The sequence below is a fragment of the Meleagris gallopavo genome, chromosome Z, assembly GCF_905368555.1.
Source record: "Meleagris gallopavo chromosome Z, MGAL_WU_HG_1.1, whole genome shotgun sequence".
In the NCBI taxonomy this organism is placed as follows: domain Eukaryota; kingdom Metazoa; phylum Chordata; class Aves; order Galliformes; family Phasianidae; genus Meleagris; species Meleagris gallopavo.
In genome coordinates, this window is record NC_139435.1 from 74,639,757 (window position 1) to 74,667,611 (window position 27,855).

Consider the following 27,855-nt stretch of genomic DNA (forward strand, 5'->3'; position numbering starts at 1 on the left):
CCCACAGAAGTCTGTTGACATTCAAACATTTCCTCCAAGCTCAAGGCTGATGCATCCCTAAAAGTAAGAAATCAGGCAGATGTTGCAGGATACTCGCAAGGATATACAAGGAAACTCAAACAAAATATAGTAATATTATCAGGGCATGATGAGATGCAATGAGGAAAACTTGGAATTAAATCTGGGGAGGGAGAACAATGACAACGAAGAGGGCTTTTATAAGTGTGTGAGTAGCAAAAAGAAAACTAGGGAAAATGTGGACCCACAGATAATGGATCACATGGAGAAGATGAAGTTACTGAATGCCTTCTTTCGTTCAGTCTTTACTACTAAGATTGGTCCTCAGGAATCCAGACCCTACAGGATCTTGGACCCTCCCTTGGTCAAGGAGGAGCTGATTAGAGATTGTCTAGACAAACAAAACACGGAAATAGAAAGGCTTAGATGAGATGCACGCGCAAAGACTGAGGAAGCTAGCAGAAGTGATTGCTGAACCACTTTCTATCATCTTTGAAAGGATATGGAGAACAGGAGAGATGCCTGAGGACTGGAAAAATACAAGTGTCATGCTAATCTTCAAAAAGACAAGAAGGAGGATCCAGGAAAATACAGGACAATCAGCTTCCCTTCTGTCCCTAAGTAGGCTGTGAGCTTATTCTCAATGTCATCTCCAAGGAAGTGGAAGGAAAACAGGTCAGTAGAAGTAGTCAGTCTGGATTTGCCAAGAGGAAATCATGCTTGACCAGTGATGATGATGTCTTGACTTCCTGGGAAATGAACAGAGAGCAGTGGTTGTTAAGGAAGATACTCTGACACTTCCCTTAACATTCTTGTAGGTAAGCTTAGAAAGTGTGGGATAGATGAGTGGACAATGATGTTGACTGAGAAATGGCTGACTGGCAGTGCTCAGAGGATTGTGATCAGCAGTGCAGAGTTCAGTTGGAGGCTTGAAGTATGTGATGTTCCCCAGTCTGGACCAGTGAGTCTGATCTTGTCCAACGTGTCCTTCAATCACCTGTCAGAAGGGATGGAGTCCACTGTCAGTAAATTTACTGATGATATAAAGATGAGGAGTGGCTGACACTCCAGAGGGCTACGCTGCTATTCAAAAAGACTTGGATAGGCTGGAGAGTTGAGTGGAGAGGAACCTTATGAGGTTCCATAAGGCTGAGTGTAGGGTCCTTCAGCTGGGGAGGAATAACTATATGCATCAGTACGGTTAGTGGCTAACCTGCTGGAAAGAAGCTTGGTAGAAAAGAATCTGGTGGACAACAGGTTGCCTATGAGCCAGCATAGGTCACATCTGTGGAGAGAAGCTTGGCAGTCACCCCCGCCAGCTCCCTCAGCACCCTAGGATGGAGCCCGTGTGGTCCCATGGACTTGTGGCAGTCCAGATGGAGGAGGAGCTCCCTGCCTCCAAAAGACTTCCTCTCAACCCTATGGAAAGGTAAGTTTTAGGTGCTCACATTGGCTGACCAGGTTCCCATGCAGCACTGACAAGAGCACAACCTGCAGGTCATAACCTTCCAGAAGGATGTGTAGCCCATGGCTGGAGCTGATGCACAGGCTAATGGGCTGAGCTACAAAAGGATATGCCACTTCGAAGAAACAACCAGTGCCAAACCAGTACACTTTCATTTTGTAAAAACATGTATATGTATTTATTTTCCTGAGAATGTGAAGTGTATTTCATAGTAAGTAGAGGAAAAGGTGGTGGAATACATATCAATCTGAGCAATGGTAAATTAACCTGTTTTATAGACAGTGAGGACAGATAATAGAATCTCCAAAAGAATAGCCACTAGCAGGAAGAGTTATAAAGCAGTTTCTGATGCTGGCTATTATTCAAATCATAATCCTGCTCTTCAGCCCCCTTGGAACAGAACTCACAGCACATGTTTTGAAGCTTGAACTGCACTCATCTCACATCTCTAAATCTGGCAGAGAATAGTCCATTCTCAGTAAAGAATAAAAAAATAAAGCCAACAGAAAGCTGTTTAACTGAATTCTTGGGACAATGAGGTGTGAACAGGTGTGATGATGTGTTAAACAGCATGTGGCAAAAATGCCTATGCTTGCTAATGAGATGACAGTTGCTTGTTATGCAAACTGTCCTAGCAAAATCATCTTTGCCTAGTACTTATGCCCTTGGGCTCACATCCAATCAACTTGAGAGCTGCAACGTGTCATTCAAAATGACATTCATCAGTATAGACAACTATATGAGATCTATATGCATAGAAAACCCCAGCACTCACTACATTAAGGTAAATGAGAATCTTCATCAGTGAAAGCTTGGAACATGCAAGCTTCCTAGCCAAAAAAAAAAAAAAAAACCCAGCAAGTGCTCATGAGAATTGTGAGTTCCACCAGTGGGAAATAAAGACTAATTAAAAAGAAATTACAGTTCAATCTGTTTCTGTAGTTTGAAATAATAGTGCTCTTTTCCAACGAAGTGTGTGCTAATATATTTACATATTAAATTGTGATAAGCTAAAAGGGAAGTGGAACAATGTGGGCTTTGTCTGCAGTCTTTCTCCCAGAACATAGTTCTCTTATTTTGTTTAGTTATTACAAGGAGAGAGAAGAGTAATCATTTTATACTTATTCCTCCCATTTTTGTATTTTTTTTTCTTTTGAGAATATTAGGCTTTTTGCAGTTTCAAGAAATATGAAAGAAATTAAAATCTATTACATATATATATTAACATAACATCAACTGATACCATTCAAATTGGTAAAGGAGGATGATGTATTAATCTCTAGTAAACCAGAGTTTGGGATAAAGACTGATGGAGTGTTTCTGTGTTTGATTGGCTCATTTAAGCCAATACACAGTGTAAGTAAATTGTCTGTTTCAAAGCAGTGCAAACAGAGTCATGGCTTAGAAAATGGTTTCATTTTTATAATTGTAAATGCAACAAATTTTAAATCCTTTAATATTCTTTCTAAATCCTCTCACTGTGAATCAACACTCAGAAGTGATATTGTGTTGCAAAGCATAACTTATACTCATTTTTTATCAGTTTTTCTAACCAGGATATTTACTTCATCTTCAGGTAAGAACAAGAACAAAGAGAAATCATACACTTAAATAGATTATGGCATAGAATCACATGAAGGCAGCATACACGAAATTTGGATTTTTCACGAAAAAATATTTTCTGGCAAAACACTTAGAGGAAATGTATCATTCACAGCATAAGTAGAAAGCAATTTATATTCAATGTTAATGACAATAACATGCAAAGATACAATGTTTGCTGAATTGAAAATATTTCCTTTCACTTTTTCACCACCAGGATCATAAACTGGTGTGCTTTGAAAGAAGCTGGGGAGATGCAGTAAGAAAAGATCAAATAAAACAGTATTCAGACAAAGACATTTTTCTCCTGTGTGAGTCTATCAAATATTCACCAGCTCTTCTTAAAACAATTTTGCATTATTTCAGCAAACATCTCCTAATAATATTAATGGCCCTTAAAAATATAAACATATATAAAATATTAAAATATTATGGCAAACAATATTTCCCATGCTTTTCTAAAAGTTTCAACACAGCCACTGGAACCATGTAGTTTGTTCTGTATTATGCTTATTGCTTTCTGTGACAGCTCTTGTGTTCTAAATTATAAGGATTAAATAGCACACAGAATTGGTATTATTTACCATAGGCATATAACTACAGTTACTTTTAAAGGGAGGAAAACATTTAAACACATGAACACACTAAGAACTAAATATAATGCTATCTTTCTCAAGTTGATCTATTTGTGTGTTCTGACACAACAAAATAATTATAAAGATCTTTATATAATAAGGAAAGCTTCCTGTTACTGAGCTGCTTTAGCAAATGTCAGTTGAACAAATACCTTTCAGAGCTAAAAAGAATACTGTTTAAAATGTCTGCCATTGAAATCAATGACTTTTATTATTTATAAAGCACGGAGAGCTAAGGCCTTAGAGATCATCTTGTTCCAACAGCCCTACCACGAGTTAAATGCCCCCCTATAGTCAGATTGCTCACAGACCCAGCCAGTCTGGCCTTGAACGCCTCCAGGAAGGGGGCATCCACAACCTTTCTGGGAAACCTGTTGTAGTATCTCAGCACACTCACAGTGAAGAGTTGCTTCCTTATATCTAGTCTAAATCCACTGTCTTCCAGTTAAAAGACATTACCCCCTGTGATGGTTCAGCCTGGTTTGGTTACAAGGGGACTATGGGACTCGTGGATTCATGCCTAGGGAAGGGGTGGGGGAAGGAATGGATGAAGAAACACAGTGGCAATGGACTAAGGGAAAAAAAAAACTTAATGTACTACATACAATAGTGGAATGTGAGATAACACAATATAATATAATATGATTGGAATTGAAGCTAATAAACCAGGTAAAATGAGAGAGTTTCCAAAAACAAAGTCCTTACTCTAATGCTGTAAGAGAAGCAGATAGAAAACAAAGAGTCTGTTTTATCTTTCCCTCCAAATGGAAAACAGAAATGGAAAAATGAAGTGTGCTGGGAATTGTAGTTCATTCTTTTGAGATCAACAGACTGGAAATATCAACACTCCATGGAACTGCAGCATTAACTCTTTAACTCTTAGAGCACTGTACGATGTCATGATGTGAAATACCAATGAAAAACCATAAAACCATGATAACCCCCATCCTATTGCTACATTCCCTTGTAAAAAGTCCCTCACCATCTTTCCTGTAGACCTCCTTCATGTACTGGAAGACCACTATAAGGTCACCCTGGAGCCTTCTCTTTTTCATAATGAACATTACCAACTCTCTTATCCTGTCTTCACAGGGGAAGTGCTCCAGCATTCTAATCATTTTCATGGCCCTTTTCTGGACCAGCTCCAAAAGCTTAATGCCCTTGGAGGCCCAAGAACTGGATGTAGTACTCCAGGTGGTGACCTGGAGCAGAGTAGAGGGGCAGAATCACCTCTTTCCACCTGCTGTCCGTACTTTTCTTCATGCAGCCCAGGATGTGGTTGGCCTTCTCTGCTGTACGCATGCATTGCTGGCTGATGTTGAGTTTCACATCAAAGAATACTCCCAAATCCTTCTCCTCAGGGCTACTCTCAAGACATTCTCCACTTAGTCTGTATTTGTGCTTAGGTTTCCCCTGATTCAGGTACAGAAGCTTGCATTGGCTTTGTTGAACTTCATTAGATTGGCATGGGCCCACCTCTCAAGCCAGTCCAGATCTCTCAGGATGGCATCCCTTCCTTCTATTATATCATCCCATGCAGCTTGTTGTTATCTATGAGATTGAGATTGAGAATGCACTGAGAGTGCGTTCAATTCCATTCATCCATGTCACCTAAAAAGATGTTAAATAGAATTGATGCCTGAGGAACCCCGTTTACTGCCTGTCCCCATTCAAACATTGAGCTATTGACTGTAACTCTGTGAGTGCAACTATCCAGCTAGTTTTTTATCCAGCAAGTAGTTTGTCCATCAAACTCATATTCATTCAATTTATTGACTAGGATGTTGTGTGGGACAGCTCTCTTGACGTCCAGAGTACTGAGTTTACTACACATCTTCTTTGAAGCCCTAAGAATCTTGAACTCATTTCATGATTGCTGCAGCCAAGACTGCTGTTGATCTTCAAATTACTCACCAGCTCTTCCTTGCTGAAGATGACAAGGTCCAACAAAGCACCTTTTCTTGTGGGTTCCCGTACCATTCAGAAGAGGAAGTTATCATTAATGCATTCCCCGAACCTCTTTTGATTTCTGGTTTCTTGTTGTGTGTTCCTTCCAAAAGATACTGGGGCAGGTGAAATCTCCCATGACAGCTTGTGAATGTCAAGCTGTTTCTGTCTGTTTATAGAGAGCCTCGTTCATTTGGTCTTCCTGGTCAGGTGGCCTGCAGCAGAGCCCCACTATGATGTCTCCATCCCCCACCCTTCCTTAACCCTGACCCATAAGCTCTCTATCATCTCCTCATCCATCCACAAGAGTTGCTCCATGGACTCCAGATGGTTAATGATATAGAGGGCAACAGCTCTTCCACTTTTCCCCAACTGTCTTTCCTTAAAAGTTTATATCCATCTATTTCTGTTCTCTAGTCATGCGAGCCATTCCACCATGTCTCAATTATGTGAATGACATCATAGCCATGTAGGCATTTGCACACCTATAAGCCTTCTTGTTCCCTGTGCTGCTTGCATTAGTGCACAGGCATTTAAGTTGGGCCTCAAGCTGATTTACCATTTGGAGTTCTTTTGTCCTTCACTTCAGGTACATATTCCTGGCCTGTGATCCTACTCCAGGCCCAGAGCATCCATTGCTGTCATTGGCCTCAAAGTGGAAGGGGTTGAGGATCTCCCTTTCCAGTAACTCTGGTCTAAAGCCTTCCTGACTAAGCTTGAAAGTTTGTTGCCAAAGATGTTCTACCCCTTCAGTCAGATTTCTCAAAGCTAATTCTGTGGCATATGTAGCTGAAGCCCTGAACAGGACACCACTCACTTAACTTTTTATTGATTTTCTCAATTTTATCAACTGTTCCTTCCCCACTCCTTATACTGGGAGGACAGATGAAAAGATTACCTACACTCCTGAGCTCTTCATTTCTGCTCCCAGTACCTTCAAGTCACTCTTAATATTCTTTAGATTGCTCACAGCTGTGTCACTGGTGCCTACATGAAACAGCAACAATGCTTAATGCAGTATGATATTCCAATATTGCTAATGTGCACAAGGCATTCAAATATAGAATATTGGCACATATGAAATTTATGGTAAATTTAAGGCAAGGATAAATCTAGACAAAGTTCACATTGCTTATCTGAGGCCAGGAAAATCAATATTGCTCATAATGTCTCTGTGACACAGAGACTTGAATAAACCTGAATCAGGAGATGGACATCTGTATTTATCTTTTATTGTTGATGTCTGGTTTTGTTTTTGTGTTTTTTTTTTTTCAACAGACACATTCTATGAAATCTAAAACATCTAAGAAAAATGAAGGATACATTCTAAGTCTTTCTAATGGGTATATAAACATGTGGAAAAAAGATCAGCAGTTTTTTTTCAATTTTAGTGTACTTCAAATTCCCATTATTTCTGCTTTTCCCATAAAATAACAGGAGGAATGCAGATCTGAATGAAGCACAGATTTAAGCCCCAAACCACAATAAGTAGAGAGCCTGTAAATCAATGGAAATTCAACATTCTCCTTTCCCTCATGTTGTGTTCTGTCCTACCTTATCCAGGAATAAGACAAAAATAGAGAAAGAGGGAAAAAATAATAATTATTATTATATTTTTAAAAAATTAAGTGTGAAGGAATGCAGCTAGTGAGACCAGTTGCAAGACTATTTAGCAATAATGGATCCTCTATTTAAAGTTTTAAAATATACTTATTTTGTGTAATTTATGACCTCTGTCTTCATTAGGACTCTAGGTCTGCTGTAGTTAATACAATCAATATATATATATACCAGGAATTTTCCTTATGATCTGTCAGTACGGAATAATGTTCTGGAAAACTGGAATATTTGGGGGAAAAAAAAAAGTGATTTAATATCTTCCAGTGGTGTGTGAAAGTTGTACAAGAACAGAGGTTGTTACAAAAACTCCAAAACTCTGAGTTCCATTCAGCCTCACAAATTATACAAAATATGGATGTTAAATAACATGAGAAATATGTTTGGCACATGCTTAAACATCAAAAAGAATAAACATTAGTCCCACATCTGTATGAAATATCAGGAAGAGCAATGGCTTAACTGGTGTTATGGGCTATATGTTCAATTCAAACCACATACTTTCTAAGAGTCTCCACAAATTCAAGACTGGGAAACTATTTCTCTTTAAAATGATCCTTAAAATAAGATCACATGAAATCCTCAAGTCTAATTAAGGAAAAACAAACACTTAAGTAGTTCCTTCATTACCATATCATTATGGAAGGTCTATGTAATAATGAAATGATTTCCTTTCTTTTGCCTTTTATTTATATATTTGCTTATTTTTAATGGCTGTTTGTTGTTTCCATTTAGAATACAGTGTCTTTAAGGATCAGATTGCTCGTCTACAGTAGAGTCACGCAGTTACTGCATGTGTTTGTATTAATATAAACAACAATATCTCCTTTTAGTGAAGTAAAATATCCATAAAATAGGTAGGAAATTTTCAAAGATAACATTACTTCTATTTCTCACTCATTCTGGTAAATGCATTAAAATAATATGTCAGGATTAAATTCAGAGGCAAGGGTAACTTTAAACTCCATGTATTGAAAACCTATTTTTCATGCATGCAATGTATTCCCCTGACCAGGAATTATAATTTAGGAAGTTGGAGTAGAGAATATACGTACATCATTTCTTCTGCCAAAAGAACTCCGGTAAATCTTTGTTCTTTTCACCTGAAACTCTTGACTCAATCCAGAGAAGTCTATAGAAGGTTAATAGGTTAGAAGTATACTGTAAAACTCTTATCTGCTTTTATGCAGTATTTTATGTTTACTTCCCCCAGGTTTCTTAAAAATATCTTTGAGTATACTACACTATATAGTATTAAATTTATAATGTAAGGTCTACTAATCTACTAATCAAATCTATTAAAGTGGATTCTAACAGATTTCGCAGTTTTTTTCAATGAAAAGAAACTTACATTCAAGCAGCTCCTGGTAATGTCACTTGAGTTCCCATATTTTGAGTTTTGTGCTGTCCTGAAAATGATATTCATAGTTTTTTGCAGAGCTCTTTTCAAGTCTGTTCACAATTGGTAGACATTATGTAATCTTTCTTAACTATTTCTTTAATATACTTCCTTTTGATTATTTACACAGGAGGCTTGGGGGTTCAGATTTGCCATGTTGGTTTCCTTTGTTTTGCCTTGGCTTTATTGTTTTGCTTTGATGATTTGTTTGTTCATGTTCATTTTTCTGAGAGCACATTCGTCAATAAAGCAACAGAATAATGTCATTCATCAATGATCAAACAGAAGCATGTCATTTTCATGCACATTTATTAGAGGTATCAAATGATGGATCCTTTGGAAAACATCTGTGCTCACATGGCTCAGTTGTTAATTCACTGACAAACACTGCTACTTTCTCAAAGAGTACATAATAAAAGTTTGGCACCAGGAAGTTAGATCCTTTCAGATACAAAAGACAAAGCAATAGGATATATGTCAGTAAGCACTGACAAGTTTCTGCGGGACTCGTTGATAAAACCTACATGCAAACATGTATTTTATTTTTGTGCCAGACTTTACAGATGTAGAAAAGTGACAACTTGTAAGGCAGATAAAACCAGAAATAACATTGCCTGTGAGTCTTTAATTTGATCATCTAATGTATGGTTATGATGAGAAACAGACAAAATCTTGGGGATGAACAAATGCCTGAAAATGCAGCGTAAGCAATCTGAAAGCACATACTGCAATTGGAGACCAGATTTCATCCTTGTCTCTTATAAAAAGGAAAGGATGATGGTATATCCCGGGTCCTGCATTTTGGTCACAACAACCCCAGGCAACCCTACAAGCTTGGGGAGGTGTGGCTGGAAAGCTGCCTGATGGAAAGGGACTTTGGTGTTTTGATGGACAGTCGGCTGAATGTGAGCCAGCAGTGAGACCAGGTGGCCAAGAAGGCCAATGGCATCCTGGCTTGTCTTGGAAATAGTGTGGTGAGCAGGACTGGGCAAGTCATTCTACCCTTGGACTCAACATTGGTGAGGCCTCATCTTGAGTACTGTGTTCAGTTTTGGACACCTCAGTACAGAAAGGACATGGAGGTGCTGCAGCAGGTCCAAAGAAGGGCAACAAGGCTGGTGATGGGCTTGGAGATATGCCCTACGAGGAGAGACTGAAGGAACTGGGGGTTTTCAGTCTGGGGAAAAGAAGGCTGAGGGGAGACCTTATTGCTCTCTTCCAATACCTGAAAGCTGCTTACAGCAGAGCGGGACTGGTCTCTTCTCACTGGTGACAGATGACAGAATGAGGAGAAATGGCCTCAAGTTGTGCCAGCGTAAGTTTAGGCTGGATATCAGGAAACACTTATTTACAGAAAGGGTTGTTAAGCACTGGAATAGGCTCTCCAGGGAGGGAGGTGGTTGAGTCACCATCTCTGGATGTGTTTAAGAGCTGTTTGAATGTGGTGCTCGGAGATGTGATTTAGCAGAGGGTTAGAGTTAGGGTACTATAGTTAGGCTGCGGTTGGACTTGATGATCCTTGAGGTCACTTCCAACCCGAGTAATTCTATGACTGGCTTAGGTCAGAGGGTTGTCAGCAGCACCTCAGAGTCTGATTGAAAGCCAGTAACTAGCGATGTTCCCCTGGGGTTGGTGCTGAGTCTAGTCTTGTTCAGCATTTTCATCAGCAACCTGGCTGAAGGGATTAGAGTGCACTCTCAGCAAGTTTGCTGATGATACAAAGCTGGGTGGTTGGTGGTGGCTGACAAACCAAAATGTTGTGCTACCATTCAACAAGACTTGAACAGACTGGAGCGCTGGGCAAGGAGAAACCTGATGAGGCTTAGTACTTCTTCTAGGGGCCGTGTGGTGATAGGGCAAGGAGCAGTGGCCTAAAATATGAACAAAGGAAATTCCATCCAAACATGCAGATACATTTTGTTAAAAGTGAAGAAGCACTGAAGCAGGCTACCCTGAGGGGTTGTGGAGTCTCCTTCTCTGAAGATATGGGTGCCTGCCTGCTCAACCTATTGTAGGGGAACTGCTCTAGTAGAGAGATCAGATTTGACAATCTCTTGAGGTCCCCTCCATTTCTATGACTCTGCGATTAGAGCTGAATTTGTCTTTGATGCTATGCATTGCTCAACTTTACAGAATGTCAAACTCAGTTCAATCATCAATTTTTAACTTAAGTAATTGTTCAAACAGAGCTAGTGCTATAATTGAACTACCTCTCGTTCTATCCTTTACAAAGCACTGTTGTTTCAAGTAAGCACCAACCAAGGTCACCAGCTAACCAGTTGCAGAAAATACTCTGATAAAGTACGTAAGAAGTGGATAAAAACAAACCAAAGAAAAAGAAAAAAAAAAAAAAGAAGAATTTTACTGTGGTAATCAGTAAGATTTATGAACAAAATTTTTCATTTGAGGAAAGAATATAAGAAAATCTTGTGGAAAGCAAGTCATGCTTGTTGTTATGCTAAGCATAGCTTCAAGGATGATCTGTTCCTTGATTTTCCCTGGCTGACAGGTCATAGTTCTCAGGATTGTTCTTTCTATCTTTCTTAAAAATGGGTGATGTATTGTCTTTTTAAAGTCAGCAGGAACTTCACCTGACAACGATGGCTTTACAAAGAGTGCTGAGAGTGGTTTGGTGACTACATCAGCCAATTCCCTTAGGACTCTAGGATACATCTCATTGGGACCCATACACATATGAATGAATATGGATGTTCAGGTTCCTCAGGTGGTCACATACCTGATATTCATGTAGGAAGAATGCTGTTCTTCCACCAGTTCTCACCTTCAGACCAGTTCACTTAAGGGGTTTGTGAAGAGCAGTTGCCAGTGAAGGCTGAGGCAAAAAATGATTGAGTACTTTAAACTTCTCTTTGTCTGTTGTTACTAGCTTAGCCTGTGTCGCTTACTAGGGAGAATACACCTTTCTAGACTTTTCTCATTTACACACCTATTGAAGCCTTTCTTCTTCTTCTTTGTCAAGTCCAGTTATAGTTGGGCCTTAGCCTTCCTGATTTCATCCCTACACAGTCTAAGAGCATCCCTATATTTCTCCCACATTAACTGTTCCTGCTTCCACTGTCTGTGCCTTTTCTTGCTCTCCAGTTTGACCAGCAGAACTTAGTTCAGCAGTGCATCTTAAACAATAAGATTTGTTTAAATCTTAAAAAAATATAAGTTGTTAAATCTTAAAAAAAAAAAAGGATAGAACTTGGAACCACGTTCTTTTTTCCTTCCAGTAGGTATAGCAAACTTATGGCAATTTCTCTAACTTGTGTCAACCATAAACATGCATGGCATTGTTGACACAATTCTCTTCATAGTGCTCTATACTTTTGTTCCTCCATCCGTCTTAAATGTCTAGTCAGAAGAGTATGAGAAGGAGGTGGAGTTTCACAAGATAAGATACAACCCTCTGGGAATGACTCTTCATATCTTTATATCTTCCTTCTGCTCTTTTACATTTCTTTGTTTTGTGACCTACAGCAGAAAATAGTGAGCAAAATAATCTTTGTGTATGAGATTTTAGGGATACGATATCTGAAGTTTTTCTGAAGAGGTAGTGTAGAAATAGGTTAGCTCTACCATCCTCCTATGAGGGTTGTGTGTATAGAGCACTATCTCTTATTTAAATCAAGATTTCCCAGGTGTTTACCTTCTTGTAACTTTCCACTCAAATTCTCCAAACTAATTACTCCCAAGTTAATCGCAAAGTTTTTGGCTACCCAGAAAGAAATTCTTCAACTATATTTCAAGCAAGTTTTTGCTAATAAGAAATCTAAAGTATAGATGATTCTGATTTTAATATATGAAATTTCTTGCAGTGTCCACATCATTTAACAGAGAGGTTTTCAGTCTCCCTTTTCTTTACAAAAGTTAGCTTTTTTTTCCTGTCCAATGTCCTCAGACACTTGTCTGGAAATATGCCACATTTGCCCCCATTAGAAGTGTCTGAAATAATAAAGTTTATTTGTGTTCAGCAACTTCTTCTTAGAACTTATCAGGGAACACTGAATAGCATTTCCTTGGTGTTTTCTACAAATATAAACCTGCTTTCCTGCACTGTTTGGATAAACCTAAGCTCAGCTGTCTGTTCTGATTGTCATTTGCTATCCTTTGGGAGTCCCTGAACTCCTAGCATCCACTTAATTAATTTGGCACATAATTATTTGTTATCACAATTGTGTACTTCTTATATGTAATACAAATGTAAATTAATAACAGTATTATCTGGATTGCACTTCAGATATATAAATATAAAAAAGGTTTAAATAATCTAAATCAGATTAACCATTTAAATGAATGAGGAAGTCACATATTACACAAAGAAAAGATTTTAGTCAGTATATCCATTAACGCATTACAGTCTCCATTATGATTTATGTATTAATGAGTCTGCATGAGCACATAAAAAACAATGGAATTTAATGAAGATATTAGAGTCAACAAACCCACGAATAAATTATTTGTGACAACTATAAACTAATATGAAATTTGCATAGTATGTAAGACTCATCCAACACAAAACAGTAATTTGATGTAGCTGCTGAAAGTAAGAAAGGTGACATACTGTTAGTGCCAGAAGCAAAGTCGAACTAGCTGAACACAATGGCCTCAAAGCCACATCTGCACTTCCCCATTTTCAGCTACTTGCCACCATCAGAGAATTAAGCACAGAAAAACAAGAGAGATACAGAAAGGCAGATGAATGAGTACAGAGATGCTGTGTAGGCACAGGAAAAGCCTTCTGGCTAAATAACAACACTACATCATGTCACTTCTTTCTGACCAAGAATGTAGAAATCAATGTCAGATTTCAGTTGCAATTTATTCAGGGCAGGGAACCAAAACAACTGCTGAGGTGTTTGAGGACAGCTTCCAGGGAATAAGAAAGCTTTCAAAATACAGTCTGAAAAAAGCATGAAGAACCCAATTACCTGCCCCACAGAGTGCTCAGTTTGCCTGGAGAAAGAGAAGAGAGGTCCTGAGTCAATTTGTTGCTCTGGGAACCTTAGAGCATGATGTGCTAGATGCTCACCCAAAATAAGTTTTTGGGAAAAAAAAATAAAATGGCAGAATCTTCTGCTTTCTCAAGGAAGACTGGCTGAAAGAATATAGCTAGTACCAAACATTTCTTTACTCCAGATAGGGTACTCATTCAGTCTTCAGTCTTTTCAGGCTACTGGTCAGGTGGAGTCTCGCACTTGAAGCATTTCAAAGGAAAACGTGCTTATAGAAGGCTATTGAACCTGAAGTAATACAAAAACTTACCTGGCTGGTGTTTTGATATGTGGGAAGAAAGACAACGCCATAGCAGATGGTGATCAGAGGCCCCAGGAAGCTATGGAAAGAGCTACTGAATAAGCAGTAAGAGATAGCAAACCTTAAAAAAGAAAAAAAAAAAAAAGAGTGAAACAGGAGTTTAGTTTAGCAAGAAACAAATATCTGTTGACACAGGTGACTACTGACTAATCTGTGGCAGTAGATGAATGCAGAGCTTCTAGGTCAAATAGAAGAACACGCATATTAGTACGTACACGATTGTTAGAAGGCAGATAAGATGTAAAATGATAACAAGGAACTAATGCACACATTCGGAAAGGATGCTGTGCTTATTATTAAACTTTTGATATATATGTACTCTTATAAGGAGGTACAGTATTTTAAGGCCACTAGCTTCAGCTAGCCAAAGAAATTACAAGGGAACAAGAATCAATGGAAATGGTGATTTCCTTTGGTCAGAAAGTCTATCAAAAGGACACAGTTTTGATCTGCACTTCAAGAACTAAACACAGGACAAAATCAAGGTGGTTGAAGTAACCAGATGTTATGAAAACAAGTGAAAGTTAAAGACAGACTGCCCATACATTAATAAATAAATAAATAAATAAATAAATCAGTACTTCCTTTTATAATCACTATAATTACTTTCTCTCTGATCTCATGTTTATGTAGAAGCTCTCTTCCAGGAGCTGTGAGCAACTCTTTTTTTGTATCCTAATATCTGACCTTAGAGGTCTCTCTTGATCTTAATTGCCAGACCTCACTTTTTAGTTCCTTAATAGCTTAATATCTGTAAGAATTTCAACATCAAAATATTTTCCATTCCTCTTGAATTTTTAAAATTTATTTATATATTTACATATTACATTTAATCTGTTGGCATATTTTAGTATTTACACTGCTCTGGTTTTCATTCATTTGTTGTACATCATAATTAGTAGTTCAGTAACACTGGTTTAAAACCACTTGTTTGGAATATTTTCTTTGTACCAAAGTTAACTTCTTTAATTCTCTTACATGTTCTGTTAAGGGGAGTGATTCATAACTTAACCAGAAAAAGTCTATAGACACAAGTATCATTTTGTTTATAAAATATCCATTAATTCTACACACATTACCTGGTAAATTAAAGAAATCTGCTTGCCTGACATTTGACAAGAACTTTGAAAGGATAAAACACTAATCTTAAGCTTTGTGAAGCTATGAATTGTGTTTACTTCAAACAATGGAGTCTTGAGTGTTTCTTCTCAAAACACCTGAGAAAAATCAGGTTTCTTTCTCATTCCAAAAAATCTACACATAAGCAAATAAGATCACTTATATACAGATAGTGATAAATAAAATCAATAGTATTAGTTTTACACTGCAACTGTTAAAACCTAGGTGAAAGTAAATCAGGACTAACACTGGGATTAGATTCTTATTTAATCAGTTTTATCAAGCCTTACTCTAAAACACTGATACATACTCTTTTTTTTTCTTTTTTTTTTTTTTTTTTCCTTTCTCAATACATGTATTTAAATACCAAGTGAAACTATGGCTGCTATGTTATATCAAATCATATCAACACATGGAATCTATCCAAAGAAACCTACAACTGAAACAGGAAAAAGTGTAAGGAATAGCAAGGACTAAGAAAACTTCTTCATCTTAGAATCATGGAATCATAGAATCATAGAATCACCAAGGTTGGAAAAGACCTGAAAGATCATCCAGTCCAAACGTCTGATTCTTGTCAGAATCAGAAGAAGGAATAAAACCACAACTATGCAAAATGATGATTGCTAGTCAATATTTTCTGTTGATCCCTTGATCTGGAGAAAATTGTTAATTACTCATGAAATTCATTACAGACAGAGACACATACAGTGAGGTACTGTCATATATATAAAATCATGTATGAATGTCTTGAGTTTTTCCTATGCAAGTTCCCTGCTGTAAGCAGAAAAGTAAATACATCATTCTCTCACCTAGAAGGCTAAAAGCAATAAAAAACAGGTAATAGTTTTTTCATATTTTTTACATTCAAAAGAATAAAACTCTATACCATACCTTCATTATTCACATACATGATGTATATTACAAATGATACTCTGCACCACACAGTATCCTTTCAACAGGGCAATTACAGAAATCTGTCTATGATTAACATGATGAATCCTTTATCAATTGTGGTTAGATTGTAAGAGATAAGAATTTCCTTTGTACTACTTCCAAGCATAAAATAAACTTTCGATAAAATAAGGTAACTGCTTAATAATGGTCTGGTCATTGGAAAAATTAATAGATCTGCAAGTTTACCTTCTTTCTTCTTTTAATTAGAAATAAGACAAAGGTGATGAAATCTCTTCCTTTCTTGTTAGGAAATATAGCTATGAAATACCCAATCAAATTTAGTGTTTCAAATGAATATTTTTATATACCTTTAAGATAAAGCCTTCTTCAGGTAGTAATAAAAACTAAGGACATTATTAGTACACTTATGTACAGATAGTGATTCAGTGCTGTGACTATTGCAGCATAACTAACTAAATATGTAATATTTCTATAATGTCAGGATTATATATATATATGATATGTATAATTATATATATCAGGATTATATATACATATATACTTATAACATTGCTCTCATTTTCACTTGTGATCCAACAGCTCACTTTATAACAAGATAAATAAGGTTAAAATTAGCACAATCTTAAATTTTGCAAATAAATTTAATGTGATGTTGTCGTATTGCAGCATTTTGTTATTACATAATGACAAACAGTTTAAAACAGCCAGCCAACAAAGAAGGCCCAAGAGGAACTTCAAGAAACAGTCTAATTCTTTTTCAATTTAAATGATTTCCTTTTTTCACTGTTATAACTCACAAATCAAAAAGCAAAAAACAGATCAAAAGTATATGGAAACAAATCTAAAAAAAAAAAAAAAAAAAAAAAGCCTTACTGAAAATCCTAAGCAGCAGTTAGAAAGAAAACATATAACAACTTTTACCCAAGAAGAGGACAGATTGATATTCTAAACTTTTTTCTTAAATCCTGTACGCTAAATACATATTGTGTTAAAATCATCATGTTGAATATATCACGTTGATACGGAAATTTATCCGGAGACAAGCTTAGAAAAAAATGGCAATATAACTAAAATTGTTAGCTATTTCCCACAGAGTTGCTGAGTGGTTGTGGTAATCTACGAAGGAAGAACTCTAACAGTGATAATTTTCAGGCTGTCAGTAGCAAAGTAGTTGGTCTGAGTTCAGTCTTACCAAGAGTAAAGACAGTGTTTTCTAGCCTGGAATGAAGGAAAAGCTTTTAAACCTGAAGATAATGGAAAGCTTTTTGTAAAGAACAGCAAAAATCAATTGGGTGACTTAATATCTCTCATGACTATCACATAACTGATGACACCTTCCCCACTGTGATTATGTGTTGATAATGGTGTCCTCAGGAACATGGAAAAAGTGGGCTTTATTGAATTCTAAAAAAAAAAAAAAAGAGAGAGAGAGAAAAGAAAAAAAACACCAGAGACAAAAAATGACATCACACTTTTCGAAAGGACATTTCTCCTAATACGAACTTTTGCACTTTAAAACAAATTATTTATTATAATTTTGAATACTGTAAATGAAAGTATTTTTTTCTCTCAATGACACATTTCCACTACTTGTCAAATAATGAAGTACCTTACACTCTCCTTGTATGTGTGTGTGTAATATCATTTAATGTAAGCAGAATTTATAGAGATTTCTTTCCAAGTGATTTCAATTGGTATTTCATATGAATGAAACCATGAGATTTACATATATCTTGGCTTATGCATATTTCTAATGACAGGGCTTTCCAACATTCAGTATATAAACAGAACTCTCAGCAAAGCCATGAGAGGTTTTCCTTCATAAGAGTGATTGGAATGAGCCAGGTGCCAGACCAAACCCAGAGCTAATCCACATTTGTATCAGTTACTTAACCGTAGAATTACCAAATGAATTATTGTGGTTTAAGCCAGTAGGCAGCTCAGCACCACACAGCTGTTCACTTATCCCCCAAGTGGGATGAGGGAGGGAATTGGAAACAAAACAGAACATGTGGGTTGAGATTAAATCCATTTAATAAGACGGAAAAGTAAAATGGAAAAAAAAAATACTATCATAACCATATATATATATATCTCTGTATATATATATTCACAAAATAATTGCTCACCACACCCTTACTGACATTCAGCTAACAATACCCACAGACCAGCCAACACCAGCCAATCCCCAAACAGCTTCCTCCATCCAACTCCCCACAGCTTTATAGTGATGTCAAATGACAACAGCCCTGTGTCTAATTCAAGCCTACAGCCTTGGCCCCACTCTGTCTGTTGGTGCTTTGTTATAAAGGCAGTTGCTCTTCTATCAAGCAGTCCAGTCCAGTCCCATCACTCAGCTACAACAAATACATCATTGTGCTATGAATTCTGCTGAAACCAGGACAACAAGAAAATAAGGAAATTTTACACTCACTTTATAAAAACTTGATGAAATATGAAACTTAAAACAACTGTATTTTTCAGTTTCAGACTGAAACCACTAGAAATTTGAATTCTACATAATTCTATGATTTCATAGCAAGTACTTCTCTTTTCTAGAAGCAATTGTAGTGCTCGTGGTGAAGTAGTACAAACTGTAAGTGTACAGATGCTGATGCTGGAAAACACCCAAGTCTGAATGGAACCAGAGAGCCCTTTTGGGTATTCCAGTTAAACTTCAAGTAAACCTAAAGTGATTGATGCTATTAGTCATCCTTGATGCTATTACTCATCCTTCAAGCTATTTGCATGCAGGAAACCATTAGAATTTTCACATTTGGGGGGAAGGGAGGAAGGGGTGAAGCAAGGAGGGAGGGAAGGAAGGAGGGAAAGAAAGAAGGAAGGAGGAAAGGAGGGAAGGAGGGAAGGAGGGAAGGAAGGAGGGAAGGAAGAAGGGAAGGAAGGAAGGAAGGAAGGAAGGAAGGAAGGAAGGAAGGAAGGAAGGAAGGAAGGAAGGAAGGAAGGAAGGAAGGAAGGAAGGAAGGAAGGAAGGAAGAAGGAAGGAAGGAAGGAAGGAAGGAAGGAAGGAAGGAAGGAAGGAAGGAGGGAAGGAAGGAAGGAAGGAAGGAAGGAAGGAAGGAAGGAAGGAAGGAAGGAAGGAAGGAAGGAAGGAAGGAAGGGAGGAAGGAAAGGAAGGAAGGAAGGAAGGAAGGAAGGAAGGAAGGGAGGGAGGAAAGGAAGGAAGGAAGGAAGGAAGCCAAACTACCATCAACAACAAAAAAATCAGAAACAACACAACTAAAATGTTAGTGAGATAGACCAAGGATGAAATTTAAGAAAATTCTTTGAGAGAAAGGTCCTGTAGGCTGATCTGGAAGATAATACTTCCACTTAGATCATTAGGAAATTTCTCTTGATTCCAATACAGCCAAGACTAGACTCTTATCTCTGCATATGAGATGTCTATGGGATCCTATAAGCTGAAAACTAGCACTAGAAAAAAATTGGCAAAGAAATTTGCCAAAATGACTCATGATACTCTTCTTAGTTTTCTGTTTGTAGTGCACACATCTTGGAATATGTAACTAGAGAAAGAGCTTCAATAGCATATTTTGTTCAGTAGGTAACCAACAAACTGGCGAATTATAGAACATTTTAAAGGAAGTCATTTGAAAACTAAGATGGAGAAAAGAACAGTGGTTGTTCATCACAGTATCCATCAGTATCACAAATGCAAGATAGTTGTACAGATTTGCAGGGCAAACCTGATATCTTGCAACCCTTAATTTGACGTTATAGAAAGAGATGTCTGCAAGAATAATAAAAAAAAACCACTAATGTCTGTAACTCTTTAATTACCTGTTTCTGCTCTGATATCTATAAGCTTTTGGGTCCTCCCCTGAACAGTGTTATAACTTATTCTAACAGCCCGTGCACATACCACAGAGAGCTCTCATAATAAAAGATACTGTATTCAGTGCATGTGACTGGGGTAGATCTAATCATAAACCAACAATCACAATCAAAATTGTCTTCTCTAAGCAGCTGTAAAATTAGGTCAGTAGAGCATTTACCACCGGCTACATCTTTCATGCTGAATTTCAGTAGCATCTCTCTGCTGTTGGATTAACTTGACTTCTCCAAATAGATGCAGTGTTTGATAAACAATAGGCTTGTTTTAGCCTTGCTTGGAATAGCCAACTATAATTAATGGCAGCTTGTCGTTAAAATAACTGTTTTCGATTAGTCTTAAAAGTAAGGCTTTTAATACATTTAATCAATATTAGACTTATAAAAAATCTGTCAGAATTTTTTCCTTCACTTCTTGCAGCAGCAAACACAGCCAACTTAAAAGATCTTTCCCTCCCAACTGCTGAAGGAATGAGCAAAAGATCTGCAAGCTTTAGTTCTGTGGTTGAAACAATCAAAATGATAAATAGTCACATTATCTGATCATGTTTACAAATGACTGTGATGGTTCTTTTTAACACTAAGAGGCCACCATGTGTTGCAGTCAGTGTTAGTGAATCTGTCTCCCTGATTAGTCAGTGCTCTCTGTATTAGCCCTGATAGCACTGACCATATGTTGTGGGAAAATGCTGTCAAGCAAAATGCTAAGCTAATCTCATCTATCTCTATCAACTTCAATGCATGCAATTACTTTTTCAGCTTTTCTGGAAGATAGTTGTATATTTGACTCAACACTTCTTGAAGCATTTTCATACTTGAATAATATAGTCTTGTGAATTTAAAGCAGCACTAATAGAATAAATTAAAAAAGGCTAGTCTTGTTGCTCAACTTAAATTCAAGGTATAGGTCAGTATAGATAATCATTAGACATACCTAATTAAACAAGGCACATGTAGCTGAGATATTCAGCAAGAAAGCAAAATGTAGGTTTTTTTTTTCCATTACTTTTGCTGCCACACATATATATTATCCTACATGTATGTATCTAAGCACAGAGGCAACGCTGAGAATGAATATGCTGTTTCAGAACAAATTCAGTGTTTGCTTTTGAACACTATGTTTCATTTCTATTTCAGCTGCAGATTTCAAAGGACCATTAGTGATGTAGTCACAGTTTACATGCAGAGGTAGCAAGAACACAAACTCGTAAAAGAATGCTATGTCCAATTTTTATTCTTTTTGTATATTTTATACAGAGGAAAAAGGTTTTTTAAAGATTTTTCACTAACATCTACTGCTAAAACCTTCACAAATAACGTCCCATCTGACTTCATTACAAGAAAAAAAAAAAGGAAAATTGTACAGTATGTTTCATCATATACATAGGATTGTTTTTGCATAATAGCCACTATTATGTGGTGCTGAATCATCCGGTAGGGTCAATATACTTCTAAATTAATTACAGCCATTTAGCAGTAGCAATAAGTGTAGTAGACTACCAGGTACTTTCCATTCTCTGTGCCCTCTTGCATGGAATTGTTGCTGTTTCTAATGGCTGTTTTGTAATCCATTTGTGAGCACACAACTTATATTTTAGTAAGCTCTTATTATTCAAGTCCTACTTACAATTCATTAGAGACTGAGCTAAAACCAACAGACCCATACTCAACACTGATTTCATAATGTAGCTCAAACCAAATGTCAATAATGAGTGTATGAGGAAAGAAATCTAACATCCTCCGGTCCTCTACAGCTACTAAATTCTATATGCAACTAAATGTATAGCAGATGTTAAATGTGATTACAGTGCTTGCTCACTGCTAATGTTTGTCAGTAATGAAAACATTATGAAAAATCAGGATACAAAAACAACAACAACAAAAAGAAAAAGCAAACAAGCATACAAGCAATTACCCACCTTTAATGTTTTGTTCCCTCCCCCCAGTCACTTACCCTAGTATACAAAAGAATTCTGCATGTTTTTTTTCCAGAGGAAAATAATTTGTTGGGAATCATGTTTTTATTAACCATTTTATATTTTTATACAGAAAGAAACTAAGTAATTCTGGCCCACAGCCACCGAATGAAGGACAACATAAAACTATATTTAAACAAATTTTACACAGAGTAGATTCAGTGAAAGAAGTGAAAGAATTTGTATATATTTTTCAAAAAAGACAAAACTTCAATATTATTTTTTTTTTCATTACTAAAAAGATGCATGTAATGAGTTTCATATGCAAAACACAGAATGCTGTTTCACTGAGGATCTTCAGCCTAAATTACTTACAAAATGTATCTTTGTAAGGATGTTCTTTCTGCCTACTGGCAATTTTATTATATATGTCGATCTGATCCCAAATAAATACACTGAATGGCCTCTCTAGCTTTGATGGAGTGTCTAAAATAGACTTCAAAAATAATAATTATGTGACATATGTATTTATATGCATCTCAAAGATTTACAGTGTATTTAATAACTACAAGTAATGAATACTTCCACTTACCAAGATCATTTTGTAGGTCACAAAGACCAAATACCAAAGAAATCATCCTGACATTATTGCATGTAGAAATTTTCCACTCGTCTTTGAATAGGAAAGTAAATTTTTTAAAGAAAAAGATGTAAGTTAAAAACACAATCATTTTAACTAACTCATTTTAGGAAGAAAAAATAAAGAAAAAAAAAAGCTCTATTTGCGCTATTTGAAACAAAATTCTAAATTAATGTGAAGGTACACATCATTTTAGATTTCAAAATCAAAATATATTTTTACAATCACAGGTCTATAGTGATTCCCTGATGGGCTTAGATTTTTCACAATTACACCCATACATAAATTTACAAAAAGATGGGACAATATTCAAACCAAAAGCAATTATTCTTTCTTACATTAAAAATTTCTCCAGATACCTTGAAATGCTTAGGGACAGTTTTATGTCAATGTTCACCATGGTGTCATGAAGGATTGGACTCAGAAACAGACTATGTCTATTCATTTGTGATCCTGTAATCAGAATGCCTCATAGAAAGGATAAATAATATCATTTTTTGTTGTTTGTTTTTGAGTAGTGCATATTTTACATGCCCCATTAACCAATTTAATTACATGTAGTTAATTTTATAGATGAGTCTAATTTTCATTGTCTCATTCTGTTATAAAATTTGCCCTGAGGAAGTGAAATGGTGGCTCTTACTTTTCATACTAGAACCATGTTTCTATTTCATGGATCCAACAGCTTTCCTCTTCCTCACTAAAAGCAAAGGTGTTTCATTTTAACAACACAAAAGTACCAATGCCTGCTTCTGACTGCCCTCGTAATCAGACCTCTCTTAAAAAGCATTTATTTTTCAAGAGGAACATGTTTTCTGTAAGAATAAATGTAGCTGTCCAAGCTTTTAAATATAATTTGTTTAAGCATATCTTTCAAAAATGACATTTTACAACTTTCTGTGCAATCTTCAAAAGACTTAGTTACATACTGAAGGTTTCTATTCATCTCAAATCAAGGACTGTTTCTTTGGTAATGATTTCATTTGAAAAACAACATCAGTGTTCCTCAGTAACTTCTTGGCAAATAAACTTTCTAAACAAATAAAGGTGGTTTAGTTTTCACTCTAATATTTTATGATAGCATTGAAAATGATATTTACTGAGTAGAGAACCCCTGTGTTTGTGGGAAAAGACATCAAAATCTTGTAGCTACCTTCAATATCTAGACAAACATTTTGATCTTGATGGTGGGGAAGGATAGAAAGAGAAGACATAGAATACCCTTCATTTTCAGACCTGTATCACCTCTTATTCCCTTCATTTCACATCCCAGTATCTGCACATATGTAGACTTTTTTAACTCCTTTGGATTTCTTGCTTCTTGTACACTTTGTTAGGGAAGGCTGTATCAGTCCCAAGCACTACTTTTCAGGCTGGAAAGAGGTTAACTCTGGTTCAGTCAGACACTGAGCTTCCCGTTACATTTTCCCAAACCCAGAAACCACAAGCCAGTGTCTTCATCCCCAAAACATGCAGAAAATACTATATTTTCTTAACCTATCTATTGTGGTTTAGTTTTAGCTTGGCAGGCAGCTAGATGCAACATAGCCATTCGTTCACTCCTCCCTCCATTAGAATGAGAAATAGAATTGGAAACAAAATATAACTTGGTGGCTAGATAAAATCTATTTACCAAGAAAGAATAGGAATGGATGATGGCTGAAGTCTTTTTGCATAGGTTGCAGTTCATCCATAGGTAGGGATCGGATGGTTATTGTTTCCTTTGTGAATTTTTCCTCTTCCTTTTCTCATTCATGTGATGACTGTTCTTCATCCTCATTTTCTTTTTCCATCCTTGTCTTAACAGGAGTTTTCTTATTAAATAAACTGGCTTTCACCGCCTTTTTTTTTTTTTTTTTTTTTTTTTTGCATGTGCATAGGGCTACTGATAGTGGCAGAGTTTGGTTTTCTGATTAAACTTCAAGGTCTGTTGCAGGGTATGTTGTAATCAGATCCAGTGATCTCCCTTTGGGGTTCTGAATAGCGTTAATCAGTTCTTGGTAGACATGGGCCAGGCCCCAGCATACTGCAGTGATTGTATCTCTCTAGGTTTGCCAGAATGACAGCACACCATTTCCAAGTATTTTACTAGCTTTTCAGGATTCTGCAGTTGAAAGGTAAAGTTCTAAACCTCTGGGGATGCCTACTGTTCTGTGTATGTGCCTGCATCATTCCACATCCCCTGCTACTGAGTAGCTGAAACACATTCAATAGACAAAGGAAAAAAAAAATGTTGCTTTGAACATCCTGCTTTTTCTACGTGGCTTTTTCAAGACACACAGCCTTGCTCCTGAAGGAAACAGAGTGAAATTGTTAATTAATAGTTTCCAAGATACTGCTCCCCACATACACAGATGGTTGCAGTACTGAATACTAATACCAGATCAGTTTCACAGCCAGTTTTAAACCATGTAGAAAAATGATAACTTTAATCTAGATTCCAGAAGTAGTAAATAGAGCAATGGGGAACATATATAGCAAGTTAAGTATTAAAAAAAATTGTTCCATGAAAAAACTCTGACAGATCTCGAAAAATTGAAATAAAAATAACACTGTGACTGACAACTATTAAACTACTATACCGCTTATAGCAACTTTGTTTTAACAGACTCCGATCAGATCTGCAACTACATCAATGCACTGAGCCCCACACTGGGTCCAAAAAAGTACTGTTGTGGTTTAGCCTGGCAGGCAGCTAAGCACCTCAGAGCCACTCTACCTTCCAAGGGATAAGGGAGATAACTGGAAACAAAACAGAACTCGTAGGTTGAGATAAAAACTGTTTACTAAAACAGAATGGGAAAAGAGAAAAGAAAAAAAAAGAAAAAAAAAAGCCACCATAATAAAGAGTGTGCTTTACCCAGAGTGCATCTACTTGCTATACTGTCTATGTTATTAATGAAGGCGTTGAAGAGCACCAACCCCAAGATAGGTCCCAGGGAGGCACTACTTGTGCCCAGCCTCCACCTGGATATTGAGTTGTTAAAAACAATACTCTGGCTACAACTATCTGATCTTTCATCTAATAGTCTGGCCTTCAAATCCATGTCTCTCCAATGCAGGGATAAGTTGTGATGTGAGAACGTCCAGGTAGATGACATCACTATATCCCTTCCTCTTTCCACCAATGCCATCACTCCATCGTAGAAGGTCACCAGATTGGTCAGGCAAGATGTGCCCTTGCCTAATTCAGGACAGGTTTTCTGGCTACATCCCATGCACTGCTACCACACTATACTGGTTGCAAGTCTTCCTCGTTGGGCGGGCTGGCCCAGCGGGCATGCACCCATCACTGAATAAGAATCAAAACATTTGTGTGCTATTAACATTGTCTCAGCTTAAACCAGGACACAATCCTCTCTTAGACATCTTCTGTCCTTGTTTATCAAGCATTTACAATGACCTTCATTCACCTTCATTCCTCACTGGCCATTACTCTCAAGTTGTCAAGTCTTGCAGTATTTATATTTAGGGAGTCACAATATTTCATCAACAATGGGAGCTTTACAACTGACAATTTAATAAACTCATAATTTTTCCTTGCTTTACACTTACATTTAGCAACAGACCTCTTTCCATGTTGACCCTCTACAATGGGCAGGAATAAAAAATAACTCACGGAATCACAGAATCACAGAATTACAGGCGTTAGAAGGGACCTCAAAAGATTGTCAAGTCCAACTTCCCTGCTAAAGTAGGTACCTTAAAATAGACCTCTAAGGTAGGTGTCCAGATGGGTCTTGGATATCTCCAGAGAAGAAGATTCCACAGCCTTTCTGGACAACCTGTTCCTGTGCTCATCACTCTTATAGAAATTATTTCTGCATGTCTGTACAGAACATCCTCTGTTCACATTTTAGGCCACTGTTCTTTGGCCTATCACTGCACGCCCCTGAGAAGAGCCTGGCCTCATCCTTTTGCTCTTCACCTCCTTTTTTATAGATATTTATAAAGATTTATCAGATCCCCTCTCAGTCTTCTTTTCCCCAGGCTGAACAGACCTGGGTTATTCACCCTTTCCTCATATGGGAGACGCTTCAGGTCCTTTATCAACTTTCTGGCCCTCCACTGGACTCCTTCTAGGAGATCTCTGACTTTTTTAAACCAAGAAAACTAGAACTGAATGCAGTAGTCTAAAGTTGATCTTCTCAGGGCAGAGTAGAGGAAGAGTATCACCTGCCTTGAACTGCTGACTACTCTCTTTTTAATTCATCCCAAGTTACCATTAGTCTTCTTGGCCACAAAGGCACACTGCTGGCTCACAGCCAGCTTGTTGTCTACCAGGACCCTCAGGCCCTTCTCTGCAGAGCTCCTGTCCATCAGGTTGTCCCCTAATCTGTACTGATGCATACAGTTATTCCTGCCATGGTACTAGACTCTACACTTGCTCTTGATAAACCTCATCAAGTTCCTCCTCCCTGCCCAACTCTCCAGTCTGTCCAGGCTTTGTTCAATGGTAGCACAGGCTTCCCATATGTCTGTGAAAACTCCTAGCTTTGTAATAGCAAACTCACTGAGAGTGGACTCTGTCCTCTCATCTAAAAAACCTCAAACTACTGTTTCTTTGTTTTACCAGTATTCCATATAAAGTCATTAGTCAAGGCTGTTGGGTTCTTGAGCGCACTGTAATGTGGAGCTACATTTCCAGGTCCTGTTATTTCAGAAGTCTCATGTATTCCCAAATGAGTTCTGGCTCTCCAAGAGAAAGATATACTGAGAAGAGACGGACTATAAATCCCCAGAGTCAGGACTAAGCCATCTCTCTTCTATTTCCAGAAGTGCATTGAGCAACAAGGTTGGAACTTCTCTCTTTCCGATTCATCTATTACCTGTAACTCCTTTTTATATTATTAACTTACATTCTTTTACCATTTGTAGTAAATTCACTATCTCTCCTTAACTGGGTTGTTTTTCCTTTTTTCTTCATCCCAAAAAAGGGAATGGGAGGGTGAAATGGGCCAGGTAGGCCTTCTCCCATTCTTCCCCTGTTACGCAGGAAACCATGCCAAACTGTTTAAGATATATTCTGGCTCCTATCAGTCACTTTTCCTGGGTGTACGAAGGATGTGTTTACAAGTGATAAAAGATAGAAGGAAACATTATTCCTGAGGCACAAACCTTTTAAGTTTCTGATATACCATTGCTATCTGCTATTCTTCTTATCACATCCTATTTAGCAACTCATACCTTGTTCTTGACATTTTCCAGACTGTAGTATCTCCACTATCCACATGGACATAAAAGCAAAAATTAATTAATTAATTAATTAATTTGTAGATAACAATGTCAATTCTTACACTATATGTAATGCATATTAACATGAGGTTTAATACTTTTCCTATTCTGGATTCTACTGAAATGCAATGGAAAATTCAATTGTGTCTGGTGCCTTGTGCATATTTAGAGTTGCC

The 27,855-nt window shown here is 37.1% G+C and overlaps 1 long non-coding RNA gene across 3 annotated transcripts in view; it reads right to left on the reverse strand.

Annotated features, from left to right (window-relative positions):
- Positions 1-27,855, reverse strand: part of LOC146542399 (uncharacterized) — a 144,817-nt gene that overhangs the window by 25,874 nt on the left and 91,088 nt on the right. For all 3 annotated transcript variants that reach the window (XR_014880494.1, XR_014880493.1, XR_014880495.1), the window contains exon 2: positions 13,952-14,063. This is a non-coding gene — a long non-coding RNA (uncharacterized LOC146542399). The remainder of the gene's footprint in view (positions 1-13,951; positions 14,064-27,855) is intronic.